Below are 18,389 nucleotides of genomic sequence, written 5' to 3'. Positions count from 1 at the left end.
TTAACTTCCTTAATGGGCTTCACAGTGGAAGAGGGGTTAGTGCGTCAGGGTTCAATTCCGGGCTCGGGATCTTTCTGTGTAGAGTTTGCATGTTCTCCCTGTGACTGCGTGGGTTCCCTCCGGGTACTCCGGCTTCCTCCCACTTCCAAAGACATGCACCTGGGGATAGGTTGATTGGCAACAGTAAATTGGCCCTAGTGTGTGAATGTGAGTGTGAATGTTGTCTGTCTATCTATGTTGGCCCTGCGATGCGGTTGCGACCTGTCCAGGGTGTACCCCGCCTTCCGCCCAATTGTAGCTGAGATAGGCACAAGCGCCCCCCGCGACCCCAAAGGGAATAAGCGGTAGAAAATGGATGGATAACTTCTTTAATTGGACAATATTCCGATATAGGAATATTGGATGTCGGCAAAAAAGCCATTATCGGACATCTCTAATTTGTATAGTTCAAGACTTACGGCCATTTGAAAACATCATTGCACATCATAATGGCAACTACACTTTCAAACTTAAAGATCTAAAAAACTAATATTTGGGACTGTCAGGTATACAAGATTGAAAAGCTTAAAGGCCTACTGAAATTAGATTTTCTTATTTAAACGGGGATAGCAGGTCCATTCTATGTGTCATACTTGATCATTTTGCGATATTGCCATATTTTTGCTGAAAGGATTTAGTAGAGAACATCCACGATAAAGTTCGCAACTTTCGGTGCTAAGAGAAATGCCCGGCCTCTACCGGAAGTTGCAGACTATGACGTCACATGTTTGATGGCACCTCACATCCTCACATTGTTTTCAATGGGAGCCTCCAACAAAAAGTGCTATTCAGACCGAGAAAACGACAATTTCCCCATTAATTTGAGCGAGGATGAAAGATTTGTGTTTGAGAATATTGATAGCGACAAATTAGAAAAAAAAAAAAGAAAGTTAAAAAAAATAAAAACGTGATTGCATTGGGACGGATTCCGATGTTTTTAGACACATTTACTAGGATAATTCTGGGAAATCCCTTATCTTTCTATTGTGTTTTAGTGAGTTAAATAGTACCTGATAGTCGGAGGTGTACGTCCATGGGTGTATTGACGCCAATGTCTTGGGGAGTCAACGGCAGCTTTATGGACGGCACAAGCTCAGCTTTTCTCCGGTAAGAAGCGACTTTTTACCAAAATTTTCTCAACGAAAACTGCTGGTTGACATTCCGTCGTGATTCATGTTTGCTCTGATCCATAGTAAAGTTTCACCTCCAGGAATTTTAAACAAGGAATCACCGTGTGTCTGTGTGGCTAAAGACTAAAGCTTCCCAACTCCATCTTTCTACTGTGACTTCTCCAATATTAATTGAACAAATTGCAAAAGATTAAGCAACACAGATCTCCAAAATACTGTGTAATTATGCCGTTAAAGCAGACGACTGATATTTCCTTAAAACCTGTGACGTCTTGCGTACACGTCATCATTACACAACGTTTTCAAGACGAAACTCCCGGGAAATTTAAAATTGTAATTTAGTAAACTAAAAAGGCCATATAAGCATGTGTTGCAATGGTGATATTTCATCATGGATATATAAACTATCAGACTGCATGGTGGGTAGTAGTGGGTTTCAGTAGACCTTTAACGGGCCGCATGAGGCCCCCGGGCCTTAATTTGCCCACCAGGTCTGAATTGGAGGCTGACTTCAGCCTTGTCAGTGCATTACATTATACCGTATTTCTCCGTGTGAACGCGCCTCATCTATTAAAAGTGTCATTGCGCCCGCAGACAGCCGAACTACACACCTGCCTGCCTGCTGACCAACCGCCATTGTTGGAGTCAGCCCACGCAAAGATGTACGTTACGAATATAAAAATTGATGAAATATGGAGACATTCTCGCCACATTTACCACACAGGAGGTTAAACCAACTGCGGGCCCAGTGGCCAACTTCTGAAGACTTTCTGTCTACTTCTACTAGCTTCATATGTCAATATTGACTTCTTTTTTTTTTTTACTACCCAAACATTGACGTGATTTTTCGGCGTCCTTATTGTTAATGAGAAGCTTGTGAAAAGCATTCAAAGTACGTTTAGGTTGAGTTTAGGGTTTTAAAGGTTAAAAAATAAGCTCGCACTCACCTCCTCGTTACAGTGAAGTGAAGATGTGACTTATTCCACGGATAATATCCAACCTGTCCGATACTGCTGATACCACGACCCAAAATTCCACTCTTGGCCAGTCCGGACTTGCAGGTTTCTTCTCAGTAATCCAACTTTCCACTTAGTTTTGCATATGCAATATTGAAACAAATTGTACAGTAGATCCGCTCAGGGCTAGAAAATGCTTAGTTCAATGTCTGGTCATCTTGCTGTGGGCTCCAGCCTGCAGACTTTCCCCCCACATGTCGCCCAAAGTGCAAATAGCGCCCGGCTCCGCTTCGAAGAAGGCTTGGTTAAAGAGAGGCTTATCATGCTGCGTTCACTGCACCTTGTTTTTGCCGGTGCTGAAAATGTAGCGCAGACTATTTGACTCTACTTGTCACCCCGTCGGGGGGAAAATAAATCCTTTCATACTTTCCTTTCTTTATTCAATCACATCCGAGATATGAAATAAATGTTTTGACGGCACTGGTTGTTTTTGTGCGTACTGATTTTCAGATTTCCTGGTGTTTGTGAGAGTACCATGGTGGCGTGAATGCGATTGGCTGATAAGCAGGAAAAAAAGTGGTTGAAAGAGAGAATGAAAAATACACCGTTGATAGTCTCTACCTCTATAACCAAAAAGCAGTGAAAACGATGATGCTGTGTTTCAAATTTAAGTTATTTACTGATATTGAGTGAGCCTATGGCTTTGCACTTTGTTTGTTTTATATATATATATACAGTGAAGAAAAATAAGTATTTGAACACCCTGCTATTTTGCAAGTTCTCCCACTTAGAAATCATCATGGAGGGGTCTGAAATTTTCACGGTAGATGCATGTCCACTTTATGAGAGATAACCTAAAAAGAAAAATACAGAAATCACTATCTTTGATTTCTTTCAACAATTTATTCGTGTGATACAGCTGAAAATAAGTATTTGAACACCTGTCTATCAGCTACAATTCTGACCCTCAAAGACCTGTTAGTTCCCCTTTAAAAGTCCTCCTCCACTCCACTGTATTATCCTGAATCAGATGCACCTGTGTGAGGTCATTAGCTGCATAAAGACACCTGTCCACCCCATACAATCAGTAAGACCCAAACATTCATTGACACGCCTCCGCTTGGAATGGTTTCCTGCGGGCTCCACTTTGGACGGGACTCTCGCTACTATATTGGATCCACTTTGGACTTGATTCTCACGTTAGATCCACTATGGATTGGACTGTCACAATATAATGTTAAATCCGTTCAAGATAGGCACCAGCGCCCCCCGCGGCCCCAAAGGGAGTAAGCGGTAGAAAATGGATGGATGGATGGATGGACATCCATTGCTTTCGGTCACCTGGGTGCGGGGTTGCCCACATATGCGGTCTTCTCCAAGGTTTCTCATAGTCATCATTGTTGACGTCCCACTGGGGTGAGTTTTTCCTTGCCCTTATGTGGGCTCTACTGAGGATGTCATTGTGGTTTGTGCAGCCCTTTGAGGCACTTGTGATTTAGGGCTATACAAATAAACATTGATTGATTGATTCAGCATGGCTAAGAGCAAAGAGCTGTCCAAAGACACCAGAGACAAAATTGTACAACTCCACAAGGATGGAAAGGGCTGGGGAGAAATTGCCAAGCAGCTTGGTGAAAAAAGGGCCACTGTTGGAGCAATCATTGGAAAATGGAAGAAACTTAAACATGAAGGTCAATCTCAATCGAAGTGGCGCCGCATGGAAGATTTCACCTCGTGGGGTCTCAACAATGCTAAGAAAGGTGAGGAATCAGCCCAGGTCTACAAGGCAGGAGTTGGTCAATGACCTGAAGAGCTGGGAACACTGTTTCCATGGTCACTGTTGGTAATACACTAAGACGTCATGGTTTGAAATCATGCATGGCACGGAAGGTTCCCCTGCTTAAACCACCACATGTTAAGGTCTGTCTTAAGTGTGCCAAGGACCATTTGGATGATCCAGAGGAGTCTTGGGAGAAGGTTTTGTGGACAGATGAGACCAAAATTTACCTTTTTGGTCATAATTCCACTATGCGTGTTTGGAGGAAGAAGAATGATGCGTACCATCCCAAGAACACCATCCCTACTGTGAAGCATGGGGGTGGTAGCATCATGATTTGGGGGTGTTTTTCTGCTCATGAGACAGGACGACTGTACTGTATTAAGGAGAGGATGACTGCAGCCATGTATTGTGAGATTTTGGCCAAAAACCTCCTTCCCTCAGTCAGATTATTGAAGATGAGTCGTGGCTGGATCTTCCAACATGACAATGACCCAAAGCACACAGCCAGAAAAAACAAGAAGTGGCTTTGTAAGAATCATATCAATTGTCTGGAGTGGCCTAGCCAGTCTCCAGACCTAAATCGAATTGAAAATCTTTGGAGGGAGCTGAAAGTCTGTGTTACTCAGCGACAGCTCAGAGACCTGACTGATCTAGAGAAGATCTGTGTGGAGGAGTGGGCCAAAATCCCTCCTGCAGTCTGTGCAAATCTGGTGAAGAACTACAGGAAACGTTTGACCTCTGTAATTGCAAACAAAGGCTACTCTACCAAATAATAATGTTGGTGTTCAAATACTTATTTTCAGCTGTATCACACGAATAAATTGTTAAAAAATCATAGATTGTGATTTGTGGATTTTTCTTTTTAGGTTATCCCCCATACAGTGGACATGCACCTACCGTGAAAATTCCAGACCCCTCCATGATTTATAAGTGGGAGAACTTGCAAAATAGCAGGGTGTTCAAATACTCATTTTTTTCACTATAGATATATATGTGTATATATATAAATATATATATATATATATATATATATATATATATATATATATATATATATATATATATATATATAGTATTATATATAGTATTATATTGTAGTTACCTTGAATTCACAACCCCCTGGTGCTGCATTGTACTGTTTTAGTTGTGTTTTTGTATTTACTTTTATTTTCAACTTATTTGTAAATGTTGAAATTTTTAAATAAAGGTTTATCTAAAAAAAATAAAAATACAATGTTGAGTTGAGTTGAGTTTATTTGGAACATGCATGCATACAACATTATTATAAAGGTTTATCTGAAATAGGGACGGATAGAGAAATATAGATATCTGAAACAGTTATCCAATGCATGCATCATTGTGTTTGTAACCAAAGCTAATTTACAACACTTGTCCCCAACCACAACAACAACAACACAGATCAAACATCCTTTTAACAAGGAACATTTAAAAAAAATAAAGCAAAGAGGAGTTGATAATTATGATATTAGTAATATACAGACAAAGTGCAAACTAGACAAAAGCCAATAATAATAATAATAATAACACAGACAAACTGCAGACTAGATAAAAAACTAATCTTAAAAACTGAACATGGGAACATTTTGTTTGTTTTTTGAAAGTGACAAGTGTAGGTATACGTTTCAAAGTGTCAGGTAGAGAGTTCCATAGTTGTGGTCCTTTTATTGAAAAGGGCAAAAGATGTTCTACGGAATGGAACGCAACAGTTACCTCACAATGATGCATCACAATTTCCAGTTTCTCTATTCAACATGTTCGAAAAGGAGTAGGAAGAAGTAGACCTTATTTAAATCCTACCCCTTCTTTCTTTACATAGCAGCTGCTAAAACTTTTGTTCACTTCCTGTTCTCCATCATAATATACTCCATAAGTAATAACAATGAAAAAATAAATAAATGATCATTTGTGAAGTAAGTTATATTTCATATGGTGAGATGAGTAAGATTATCTTGAAAATGAATGGATGGATGAGATAAAATCAGAACGTTTATCATAGTTCTTCGTCTTTGTACTTTGTACACACTTTATAAGTTTGAAGAGTTTCTTGAAGTGGATCATATTAGTACATTGTTTGATTTCTTTACTTTATCCATTCAATCATTTAATCCCACATACAGATATACTGAAGGTTTTAAGTGTTGTACGTGCCTACAAATGTTTTAAATGACAATTTCCTCTAAGATTGAGTTTGTATATTTCTCCTCTTTTGTTGAGAATAATTGTTGTACATTCTTGGAAAGCAGGTTATAGTTTGCTTTGTGTATAAGTTTAGCTGTTTGCAAATTCACTATGGCGTGGAATTTTAGTATTTTTGATTTGTTTGTATGTTCTCAATATCCAACATTATGTATTATTCTAACTGATCTTTTTTGTAACACCCACCGTTAATGAATGTAGTGTACTTTTGTAGTTAATTCCCCATTTTTCTACAGAATAACTTTTGGAATGTTGGAATTCATTAAACGCTGCTGTAGGTGTGATGATATTATATGATTAAAGACAATATAGACGTGACAATGTGAACAAAAAAAGTTATGAAACTCAAATTAAAACTCCATTATTTCAACTATTTTGTAATATTAATATTACTACTAGTAGTTTTTAAGATGCATCCGAGGACTTCCATCAGTCCGTGAACGCAGCACTATCTGCGGGTGAAAACAGTGGGGATTTGCTGACACCTTCTGGCTAACCGGAAATTGCCGTTACTATTACATTATTGATATCACCATGAGCTTTAAAGAATATAGTAGTCCAGGGGTGTCAAACTCAATTTAGATTGGACCCCACATGGAGAAAAATCGACTCCCAAGTGGGCCGGACTGGTAAAATCACGGCATGATAACTTCAAAATAAAGACAACTTCAGATTTTTTTCTTTGTTTAAAAATAAACCAAGCACATTCGGAAAATGTACAACTCATAATGTTGTTGGGGTTTTTTACACTTACATATAATTTATTTGTCGTTAATAACAACACTAAATTGGCCCTAGTGTGTGAATGTTAGTGTGAATGTTGTCTGTCTATCTGCGTTGGCCCTGTGATGAGGTGGCGACTTGTCCAGGATGTACACCGCCTTCCGCCTGAATGCAGCTGAGATAGGCTCAAGCACCCCCCGCAACCCCTGAAAGGGACAAGCGGTAGAAAATGGATGTATGTTTATATTTTCTGAATGAATCATGTGATAATGTTCATAATTGGTTCATTATTGATCCACTATGAACTGAGCTTTCACAATATTATGTCAGACCCACTCGACATCCATTGCACCCGGTCTCCCCTGTGTGGGGGGGGGGGGGGGATTTGCAGTCCTCTCCAAGGTTTCTCATAGTCATTCTCATCGACATCCCACTGGGTTGTGAGTTTTTCCTTGCCCTAATGCGGGGGCTGAACCGGGGATGTCGTTGTGGCTTGTGCAGCCCTTTGAGACACTTGTGATTCAGGGCTATATAAATAAACATTGATTGACTGATAGATTGATTGAGAATGTATTACCACTGCAACCGCGGTACCGTACTGTGATAACCACTGTGAAGCAGTCCTGCTTGAAAAAAGTAATGTTAAAAAAACAACTTAAAGCCTTGTTCAACTGTTTATTGACGTATCCCATTCATGTTTAGCTAACTTTTACTGCAAACGAATATTGGCTCCAAATATCGGTTATCGGCTTCCTTGACTACTGTAATAATTGGTATCGGCCCAGAAAAAACAAACACCTCAATCAATCAATCAATCAATGTTTATTTATATAGTCCTAAATCACTAGTGTCTCAAAGGGCTGCACAAGCCACAACGACATCCCTGGTTCAGCGCCCGATACACAGGCGAGCTATGTATCCTGGGTCCCGACTCTGGACGAGCGGTCCATCCTGGGTCCCGACTCTGGACAGCCAGTACTTCATCCATGGCCACCGGACCGGACCCCCTCCTCAAGGGAAAGTGGGACAGAGGAGAAAAAGAAAGGAAACGGCAGATCAACTGGTCTACAAAAGGGGTCTATTTAAAGGCTAGAGTATACAATGAGTTTTAAGGTGAGACTTAAATGCTTTTTACTGAGGTACTCTACTATTGGTACTCTAATCCCTTATACAATTTCAAACCTTACTGACTCAACTCAACCGCGGGACGAACCCAGTATGAACGCTCACAAGAGTAGCACCAAGGCTGCACGTCACGGGGAAATTGAGAACATCTAAAAAAAATTGTCACTCTATTCTAATTAGTGACAGAGCAAGAAGGGCTAAGGATACCATATATTCCTTGTATACATTTTACATGTGCTTCTTCGCACAAAATGTAGTTCTCCTCACAGAATAGACGGCCTGAAAAGAACCCATCATGTATTGGTCTTGGAGATAGATATATTTCTGTAAAAACAGCAGCGTATTACTTTACCACCAATAGTCTCCTAGCATAATGTGTCATTTAGATCAGTGGTCCCCTACCACCAGTCCGGGGACCGGTACCAGTCCGTGAAGCATTTGCTACCTGGCCGGAGAGAAATATTAAATAATTCATAAAGGACTGCATTTTCTTTTACTTAACTTTGGCCTGTCCCATTCGTCGCCGATCACTCGGAACGAGTATGGTTGTCCTCCTGTTGGTGGGTCTGCCTTCAGGAGAACACCTGTGCATGGAGTCTTTTAAAGTGGGGAGACTGGTGCACAGACAGCCACCACACTGTCCTTGGCAAAGAGAAGGCCAGGGTCCGATGGCATGGAGACCAAGACAATTGGGGGACCCATCTTTGCTGCAGCCTTCTTCTGCCTTTGTGACCGTTGTGGAGCTTCTATACAACCATCACCCTACTCCGTCGTTGAGGTCTTTTTCGACGATGGCGACGCGCAGACTCCAACGTTACTTATTTGCTGTATCCGGTGGCAAGGGAAACCCAGGATGACCGGCACCTCCTCACAGCTGCAGGAGGCTGCCTGAGCTCCGGTCTGTCGGAGGACCGCCTATGTTGCGTCTACCAGCACTTGCTTTTCTCTCAGGGTGTGCTCCCCTTGCCTTTTGTCTTGTCAGACTAACCCACAAGGCAGGGGGGATAATTAGTTCCCATTAGACCAGGGGTATCAAACTTGTTTCCATTGAGGGCCACACCGCAGTCATGGCTGCCAATAGAGGGCCTCTTGTAACAGTAAATAATGAATGAATTTGGCTTTTAATTTAAATATTTAAAAAAAAATTACGTACAGAGTAAAAAAAATAAATCTGTGCATCTGACAACTGTTTTTTACAGAAAGAAACTGGCATATTAGTTGCCAGACTTTTACTGTAAAATATATGGTGTTATTTTATTATTATTATTTTTAAAACATTTTACTGTAAAAAGATATACAGTGCCGCTGTTTAATTTTATTTTGGCAACTCCGCTGCCAGTTGTTTACCATAATAACATGACGCATAACATCATCAACCGTGGATTTGAAAAAATAATAACTGACAGCTCAGTCGACAGAATTTTACTGTAAAGAAACAAACATTGGCCGTAATATTTTTTCAACTTGCAGCAAAAAGCTGTAAGAAAAAATTCCCTAATGATTCACGGGCGTGGCCACCGCTGCTGCTCACTGCTCACCTCACCTTCCAGAGGATGATCAAGGGTGATGTGTTAAATACAGAGAATAAGTTCGCCAAACTTAGTGTGTGACAATCATGGTTACTTTAACTTTAAATTTGATAGTAACATCTATTGGTCATTTTAATAGTGTACATTTTGATGGATAACTTGCTTCAAAACCATAAGTTAAGCAGATCTTTAAATATTTATTTGGATTTTGACCAACAAAGTTCGATAATATAATATTTGTTGCAATATTAGACATTATTTTTTTCCACTGTTAAACTAGAAAAAAAACTAATACCTATAGCAAGAAAAGAAAAAAGTAAAGAAAGAAAATATAAGGTATTTTATTGACACATATTGTTCCAGGTTTTTGCCGGCCATATAAAATAACGTGGAGGGCCAGAACTGGCCCGCGGGCCTTGAGTTTGATACCTGTGCACTGGACACACCAATGAGCTTGTTTATAAATGTACAATAAAACTCCTCATGGGAAGTTGCCATTTGTTATAACTTTGTGACATGATGCAATGCTCGTCAATGACCATATCAAATATGAATGTGACAGATTATAGCCGAATGCTGATTTCCATCAGCATTTCATTGCAAAAAAAACAAGCCTAGGGTTCCCACTAATTCAACGTTATAGTGAGTTGTATTTTCCACAAGTGAGAAGCCGGTCTCTGAAAAAAATGCCTACATTACACCGGTCCGTAGTGGAAAAACGGTTGGGGACCACTGTTTTAGATGATCATTTAGGTGATGAAAAACTGCGACTAAGAAGTAAATTGGTGTTGGACAGTACAGGTGTGTATTCATAGCCCCCCCGTACAGACTAAATGTGGAAAAGCCAGGGTTGAAAGAACATGCCTGTCTCTCAGGAGAAACTCTGCAGTCATGTCCCCGGGAAAAACACTGACCCATTCATTCCCAAGAAACAAAAAAACACACACACACACACACACACACACACACCCACGCACGCACACCCACACACACACACACACACAAACACACACACACACACACACAGAGACCGCCTTCTTGTTCATGTTTTTGGAGCAGAGAAGAGCTGCCTTGAATTGAGGGTAGGAGACCTGCCAGACTGGTGGCTGACGGTAGCTGGGGGAGGTTTGGGCAACACTTACTTACTTACTCCCTCACCTTTATTATCAATCAATCAATCAATCAATCAATCAATCAATCAATCAATCAATCAATCAATCAATCAATCAATCAATGTTTATTTATATAGCCCTAAATCACAAATGTCTCAAAGGACTATACAAACCACTACGACTACGACATCCTCGGAAGAACCCACATAAGGGCAAGGAAAACTCACACCCAGTGGGCAAGGAGAACTCACACCCAGTGGGACGCCAGTGACAATGATGACTATGAGAACCTTGGAGACCTCATATGTGGGCAACCCCCCCCTCTAGGGGACCGAAAGCAATGGATGTCGACCGGGTCTAACATGATACTGTGAAAGTTCAATCCATAGTGGCTCCAACACAGCCGTGAGAGTTCAGTTCAAAGCGGATCCAAGACAGCAGCGAGAGTCCCGTCCACAGGAATCCATCCCAAGTGGAGTCGGATCAGCATCGTAGAGATGTCCCCAACCGATACACAGGCGAGCGGTCCATCCTGGGTCTCGACTCTGGACAGCCAGTACTTCATCCATGGCCATCGGACCGGACCCCCACCACAAGGGAGGGGGGGACAGAGGAGAAAAAGAAAAAAGCGGCAGATCAACTGGTCTAAAAAGGAGGTCTATTTAAAGGCTAGAGTATACAAATGAGTTTTAAGGTGAGACTTAAATGCTTCCACTGAGGTGGCATCTCAAACTGTTCCGGGAGGGCATTCCAGAGTACTGGAGCCCGAACGGAAAACGCTCTATAGCCCGCAGACTTTTTTTGGGCTTTAGGAATCACTAATAAGCCGGAGTCCTTTGAATGCAGATTTCTTGCCGGGAAATATGGTACAATACAATCGGCAAAATAGGATAGAGCTAGACCGTGTAGTATTTTATACGTAAGTAGTAAAACCTTAAAGTCACATCTTAAGTGCACCGAAAGCCAGTGCAGGTGAGCCAGTATAGGCGTAATATGATCAAACTTTCTTGTTCTTGTCAAAAGTCTAGCAGCCGCATTTTGTAACAATTGTAATCGTTTAATGCTAGACATGAGGAGACCCGAAAATAATACGTTACAGTAATCGAGACGAGACGTAACAAACGCATGGATAATGATCTCAGCGTCGTTAGTAAACAAAATGGAGCGAATTTTAGCGATATTACGGAGATGAAAGGAGGCCGTTTTAGTAACGCTTTTAATGTGTGAGTAAACACCAACAAGCAATACTATTATTCAGTCTTTCCATCAGTATAGAGGTCAGAGAAGTCAAGTGCTAACGACTGAGATCACAACACTTCAAGTGAAGGATCACATAAAGTTAAAAAGTACCAATGATTGTCACACACACACTAGGTGTGGTGAAATTTGGCATCTGCATTTGACCCATCACCCTTGATCACCCCCTGGGAGGTGAGGGGAGCAGTGGGCAGCAGAGAACGAGAATGCGGACTCCCGTGGATGGGATTAAAAAAGGTAGGGTATGCTTTGTATTACCTGGCCGACGAGGGAAGACTACGGAAAACAGCAAATGCATTTGGACTGGCAAAGCAGACTGTATCAGTTATTGTACGCCATGTATGTCGCGGAATCAACGTCTAGGTCCAGAGTATATAAAGTCACCAAAAACGAAAGGACAATGAAGGTGAAGGCAAAAGAGTGAGAAGTGTCCTGACTAGATATCTACGTATATCCTCAGATTGATTGTTGTAAAATGTTCTTTATCACATTGTTTACTTTCACATGTCCATTCAAGATTTCATTAATTTATGAGGGCTCAGGGGCAGCACGGTGGTAGAGGGGTTAGTGCGTCTGCCTCACAATTCGAAGGTCCTGCTTAGTCCTGAGTTCAATCCCGGTGGAATTTGCATGTCCTCCCCGTGACTGCGAGGGTTCCCTCCGGGTACTCCAGCTTCCTCCCACTTCCAAAGACGTGCACCTGGGGATAGGTTGATTGGCAACACTAAATTGGCCCTAGTGTGTGAATGTGAGTGTGAATGTTGTCTGTCTATCTGTGTTGGCCCTGCAATGAGTTGGCGACTTGTCCAGGGTGTACGATGCCTTCCGCCCGATTGTAGCTGAGATAGGCTCCAGCGCCCCCCGCGACCCTGAAGGGAATAAGCGGTAGGAAATGGATAGATGGATGGATTTACTGGATTCCAGTTAATTGAAATACCACAACACTAGATATTGTTGAGATAAGTTAAATTTAAGAACTTGCACACAAAGCAACACTGGAGGTGACTATGACGTGCGCATTTTCCGCGCATGCGTACTAGGTCGTGTTTCGCTGGCGGACAGAAGGGGGTAGGGGTTTTTAAACGACCATTGTGTGTGTGTGTGTGGACACAGATATGGTTAGGTGGGATTTACCATGGATAACATTAGTGTAGAAGGAGCCTAAGCCTGAGAACACACAGTTGTTCTATAAAAACATGGTCAACTTAAGAGTCGTACCTATTTCACGTGCTGTTAGGGTTCTGTGCTATTAGCATTCTCTGTTCCGCATTGTCATTTCACATTGCTCACGGCACAGGCTCACCAATGTCATGTGGAGCTGATCATTGTCAAAGATGAAGTGCATCTACAGAATTAATCTCCAGAGAGTTGCTATTAGCTGATAGCAGGCTTGTTAGCATAAAGTGGCACGCCAGGAAGTCGCGATATTTGAAACATGACGTGGCGAGGGACGACTGTACCACTCTGTCTGGACCGGAAAACCCAGAGTTTCCTTTAACTTGGGGTTTACACGCTCCGAGTTTTCACAAAATTTGACAAAGTTGTAAACTATAAGTGTCATGATCTGTAGTGTCGATCATGTTTGGTTTAGCTATGTTCTGTTACTTTTGGACTCCATTAGTTCCCGTTTTTGTGCACCCTGGTTTGTTTTAGTTTCCATGACAACTCATTAGTTTCACCTGCCTCATTTGTTTTCACTCACCTACCTGTTGTTAATCATGACATTATTATTTAAGCCTGTAGTTGCCAGGTAGTCGGTCTGGCGACATCACTGATACTGATTCTTTCCATGCAATAGTTTCATGCTCGTTCCATGCCTTGCCACAGTAAGTTTTTGTTTATTCAAGCCACAGTCTAGGGAGTTTTTTTAGTTTCATTTTTCATGTCACAGTTAGCGAGTTTTTCATGTCCCAAGTGTTTTGCCTTTGCTTTCAAGTACGTTAGGCACGCTCGCCTTCGGGTTGTTTTTTGTTCCTTAGCCAAGTTGTGCCTCCGCTTTGAGCGCCTTTTGTTTGTACTTTTTTAGTCCAAATTAAATCCTCACCTGCAAGCCTTGTCCGGTCCAGTCCGATTGCACCCCGGGAAAACAATCCTCGCAGTAAGTTGCGAAAAAGTCCACGTTCTGACAGTAAGTAGGTTAGATATTTACCATGAATTGATTAACGTGGACCCCGACTACTATTTAATGGTCAATTGTACGGAATATGTACTGTACTGTGCAATCTACTAATAAAAGTCTCAATCAATCAATTAATCAGATATAATTTTTGAATACGATTAAATTTAGGAGTAGAATTACTCATTCAGTGTTATTATTTGAACGCCGCCCCGGGTCTTTCTGCAGTGGGAAAGTTGAGCCCCGAGATGAAAAAGGTTAAGAAACCCTGGACTATCAGCCTGAATGCAAATTACACGGAGATGCATAAACAACTGCAGAACGGGATTGTACCCAAAGACGTATGGGCGGACATGGCCTAATACAGTGTTTTTCAATCTTTTTTGAGCCAAGGCACATTTTTTTCATTGAAATATTCCGGAGGCACACCACCAGCAGAAATCATTAAAAAATTAAACTCAGTTGACAACAAAAAGTTGTTGTCGCAATTGTTGGATACGACTTTAAAGCATAACCAAGCATGCATCACTATAGCTCTTGTGTCAAAGTAGGTGTACTATCACCACCTGTCACATCACACCCTGACTTATTTTGACTCTTTTTTTTTTGCGGTTTTCCTGTGTGTAGTGTTTTAGTTATTGTCTTTCGCTTCTACTTTGGGGACTTTTTCTGTTTCGTTGGTATTTTTCTGTAACAGTTTCATGTCTTCCTTGAGCACTATTCCCTGCATCTACTTGGTTTTAGCAATCAAAAATATTCAAGATGTTGCTACCCTTCTTTGTGGGGACATTGTTGATTGTCATGTCATGTTCAAATGTACTTTGTGGACGCCATCTTTGCTCAACACGCTGTAAGTCTTTGCTGTCGTCCAGCATTCTGTTTTTGTTTACTTTGTAGCCAGTTCAGTTTTTGTTTTGTTCCCTAAGCTTCAATGCCTTTTCTTAGGAGCGCTACCTTTTGTTTATATTTGGTTTTAGCATTAGGTAGCTTTTTAACTGCAACCTGCCTCCCACTATCATCTGCTGATTGGGATCACGACAAACCATGTTCCGACATCTACAAAGCAATTATCTACCTGCGGCCACCTACTGATATTGAAGAGTATTGATGAGTTTTTTCTTGAGCCCTAGTGTGGGATTTCAGCAGAGGATGTTGTTGTGGCTTGTGCAGCCCTTTGAGACACTCGTGATCTAGGGGTATATAAGTAAACATTGATTGATTGATTGAAGAGTATACATTGTTTTTACCCCAAATATGTGAAATTACATAATATCCCACGGCACACCACACTGGATCTCGCGGCACACTAGTGGTTGAAAAACACTGGCCTAAAACATGCGGTGTTGATATGGGTCTAGCTAAAACCACAAGAAAGAACTTTAGAAAGAATGAAGGAATGAGAAAGTCAGAAGGATTTTGTCCAAACAATACATTCCTGTGCACTTCTAACCCAACACAACAATGACAAAATCCCTACAAGCCAGCTCAGCACTGTTGTACCAGCAGCTTATTTGCATCTCTATGGGACAGGGACATTCCTTTGAGGACAACATGGTCAGAAAGCGATGTGAAGGAATCAATTTCTGTCCAACTTGAAGGGCCCTCCATGCAGAGGAGGATAGCGCCATCAACCTGTCAACTTCCAACAACGTCCCAACTTGGACATAAACCGGCCTTTTACCTAAAAACTATGGGGGGCAATTCTGCAACACAGTCACACCAAGTGTTGACATTTAAAATTGCTAATGCTTATCAGTAGCATGTCTATGGAAAATAGTAAGTAAATCAGCATCGAACTGGCGCATTTTGAGAAGTGGAGCCTTACTTTTAGGCGCTTTCTTGCTCTTAGCACTTTGGGCCTGTAGTGCCTTATCAAGCTAGTAGAATACCGCACACAGATTTTAAATTAACTTTTATTTTCATTTGTGTTTTTAATAAAATGAGAAGTAGCGCCAGAGCCCCCCATGGCCACTAGGCGGCACCCAAACACTGACATGCTTTAGACCAGTGGTTCTCAACCTTTTTTCAGTGATGTAATCCCTGTGAACATTTTTTTAACTCAAGTACCCCCTAATCAGAGCAAAGCATTTTTGGTTGAAAAAAGAGATAAAGAAGTAAAATACAGCACTATGTCATCAGTTTCTGATTTATTAAATTGTATAATAGTGCAAAATATTGCTCATTTGTAGTGGTCTTTCTTGAAGTATTTGGAAAAAAGATATAAAAATAACTAAAAACTTGTTGAAAAATAAACATTTGATTCAATTATACATAAAGATTTCTACACATAGAAGTAATCATCAACTTAAAGTGCGCTCTTTTGGGATTGCACTATTGAGATCCATCTGGATTCATGAACTTAATTCTAAACATTTTTTCACAAAAAAATAAATCTTTAACATCAATATTTATGCAACAAGTCCACAAAAAATCTAGCTGTCAACACTGAATATTGCATTGTTGTATTTCTTTTCACAGTTTATGAACTTACATTCATATTTTGTTGAAGTATTATTCAATAAATATATTTATAAAGGATTTTTGAATTGTTATTTTTAGAATATTTTTAAAGAAAATCTCACGTACCCCTTGGCATACCTTCAAGTACCCCCAGCGGTACGCATAACTCCATTTGAGAACCACTGCTCTAGACCAGTGTTTTTCAACCTTTTTTGAGCTGAGGCACATTTTTTGCAAAAATCCGCAGGCACACCACCAGCAGAAAGCATTAAAAAAACGAAACTCAGTTGACAGTAAAAAGTAGTTGTTAGATGTGACTTTAAAGCATAACCAAGTATGCATCACTATAGCTCTTGTGTACTGTCACCACCTGTCACATCACACCGTGACTTATTTGGAGTTTATTGCTGTTTTCCTGTGTGTAGTGTATAAGTTCTTGTCTAGCGTTCCTATTTTGGTGGCTTTTTCTCTGTTTTTTGGTACTTTCCTATAGCAGTTTCGTATCTTCCTTTGAGCGATATTTCCCGTATCTACAAACCCCGTTTCCATATGAGTTGGGAAATTGTGTTAGATGTAAATATAAACTGAATACAATGATTTGCTAATAATTTTCAACCCATATTCAGTTGAATATGCTACAAAGACAACATATTTGATGTTCAAACTCATAAACTTTATTATTTTTTTTTGCAAATAATCATTAACTTTGGAATTTGATGCCAGCAACACGTGACAAGGAAGTTGGGAAAGGTGGCAATAAATACTGATAAAGTTGAGGAATGCTCATCAAACACTTATTTGGAACATCCCACGGGTGTGCAGGCTAATTGGGAACAGGTGGGTGCCATGATTGGGTATAAAAACAGCTTCCCAAAAAATGCTCAGTCTTTCACAAGAAAGGATGGAGCGAGGTACACCCCTTTGTCCACAACTGCGTGAGCAAATAGTCAAACAGTTTAAAAAAAACGTTTCTCAAAGTGCTAGAAATTTAGGGATTTCAACATCTACGGTCCATAATATCATCAAAAGGTTCAGAGAATCTGGAGAAATCACTCCACGTAAGTGGCATGGCCGGAAACCATCATTGAATGACAGTGATTTTCGATCCCTCATACGGCACTGTATCAAAAACCAACATCAATCTCTAAAGGATATCACCACATGGGCCCAGGAACACTTCAGAAAACCACTTTCACTAAATACAGTTCGTCACTACATCTGTAAGTGCAAGTTAAAGCTCTACTATGCAAAGTGATAGCCATTTATCAACAACATCCAGAAACGGCGCCGGCTTCTCTGGGCCCGAGATCATCTAGGATGGACTGATGCAAAGTGGAAAAATGCTCTGTGGTCTGATTAGTCTACATTTCAAATTGTTTTTGGAAATATTCTACATCGTGTCATCCAGACCAAAGGGGAAGCGAACCATCCAGACTGTTATCGACACAAAGTTCAAAAGCCAGCGTCTGTGATGGTATTGGGATGCATTAGTGCCCAAGGCATGGGTAACTTACACATCTGTGAAGGCACCATTAATGCTGAAAGGTACATACAGGTTTTGGAACAACATATGCTGCCATCTAAAGCGCCGTCAAGCAAGACAATGCCAAGCCACATTCAGCACGTGTTACAACAGCGTGGCTTTGTAAAAAAAGAATGCGGGTACTTTCCTGGCCCGCCTGCAGTCCAGACCTGTCTCCCATTGAAAATGTATGGCTCATTATGAAGCGTAAAATACGACAGCGGAGACGCCGGATTGTTGAACGACTGAAGCTCTACATAAAACAAGAATGGGAAAGAATTCCACTTTCAAAGCTTCAACAATTAGTTTCCTCAGTTCCCAAACGTTTATTAAGTGTTGTTAAAAGAAAAGGTGATGAAACACAGTGGTGAACATGCCCTTTCCCAACTACTTTGGCACATGTTGCAGCCATGAAATTCAAAG

At 40.9% G+C, this 18,389-nt stretch overlaps 1 protein-coding gene across 1 annotated transcript in view; it reads right to left on the bottom strand.

Moving 5' to 3' along the window:
* plxnb1b (plexin b1b) overlaps nt 1–2,451 on the bottom strand; it is a 191,409-nt gene extending 188,958 nt beyond the window's left edge. The window contains exon 1 of the mRNA XM_061887355.1: nt 2,117–2,451. The gene's annotated coding sequence lies outside the window, so the exon portion shown is untranslated. The remainder of the gene's footprint in view (nt 1–2,116) is intronic.
* Between the last annotated feature and the right edge of the window lie 15,938 nt (nt 2,452–18,389).

This window comes from Nerophis ophidion, linkage group LG02, assembly GCF_033978795.1.
Source record: "Nerophis ophidion isolate RoL-2023_Sa linkage group LG02, RoL_Noph_v1.0, whole genome shotgun sequence".
Lineage (NCBI taxonomy): Eukaryota > Metazoa > Chordata > Actinopteri > Syngnathiformes > Syngnathidae > Nerophis > Nerophis ophidion.
This window is presented reverse-complemented; position numbering and strand designations above follow the sequence as displayed.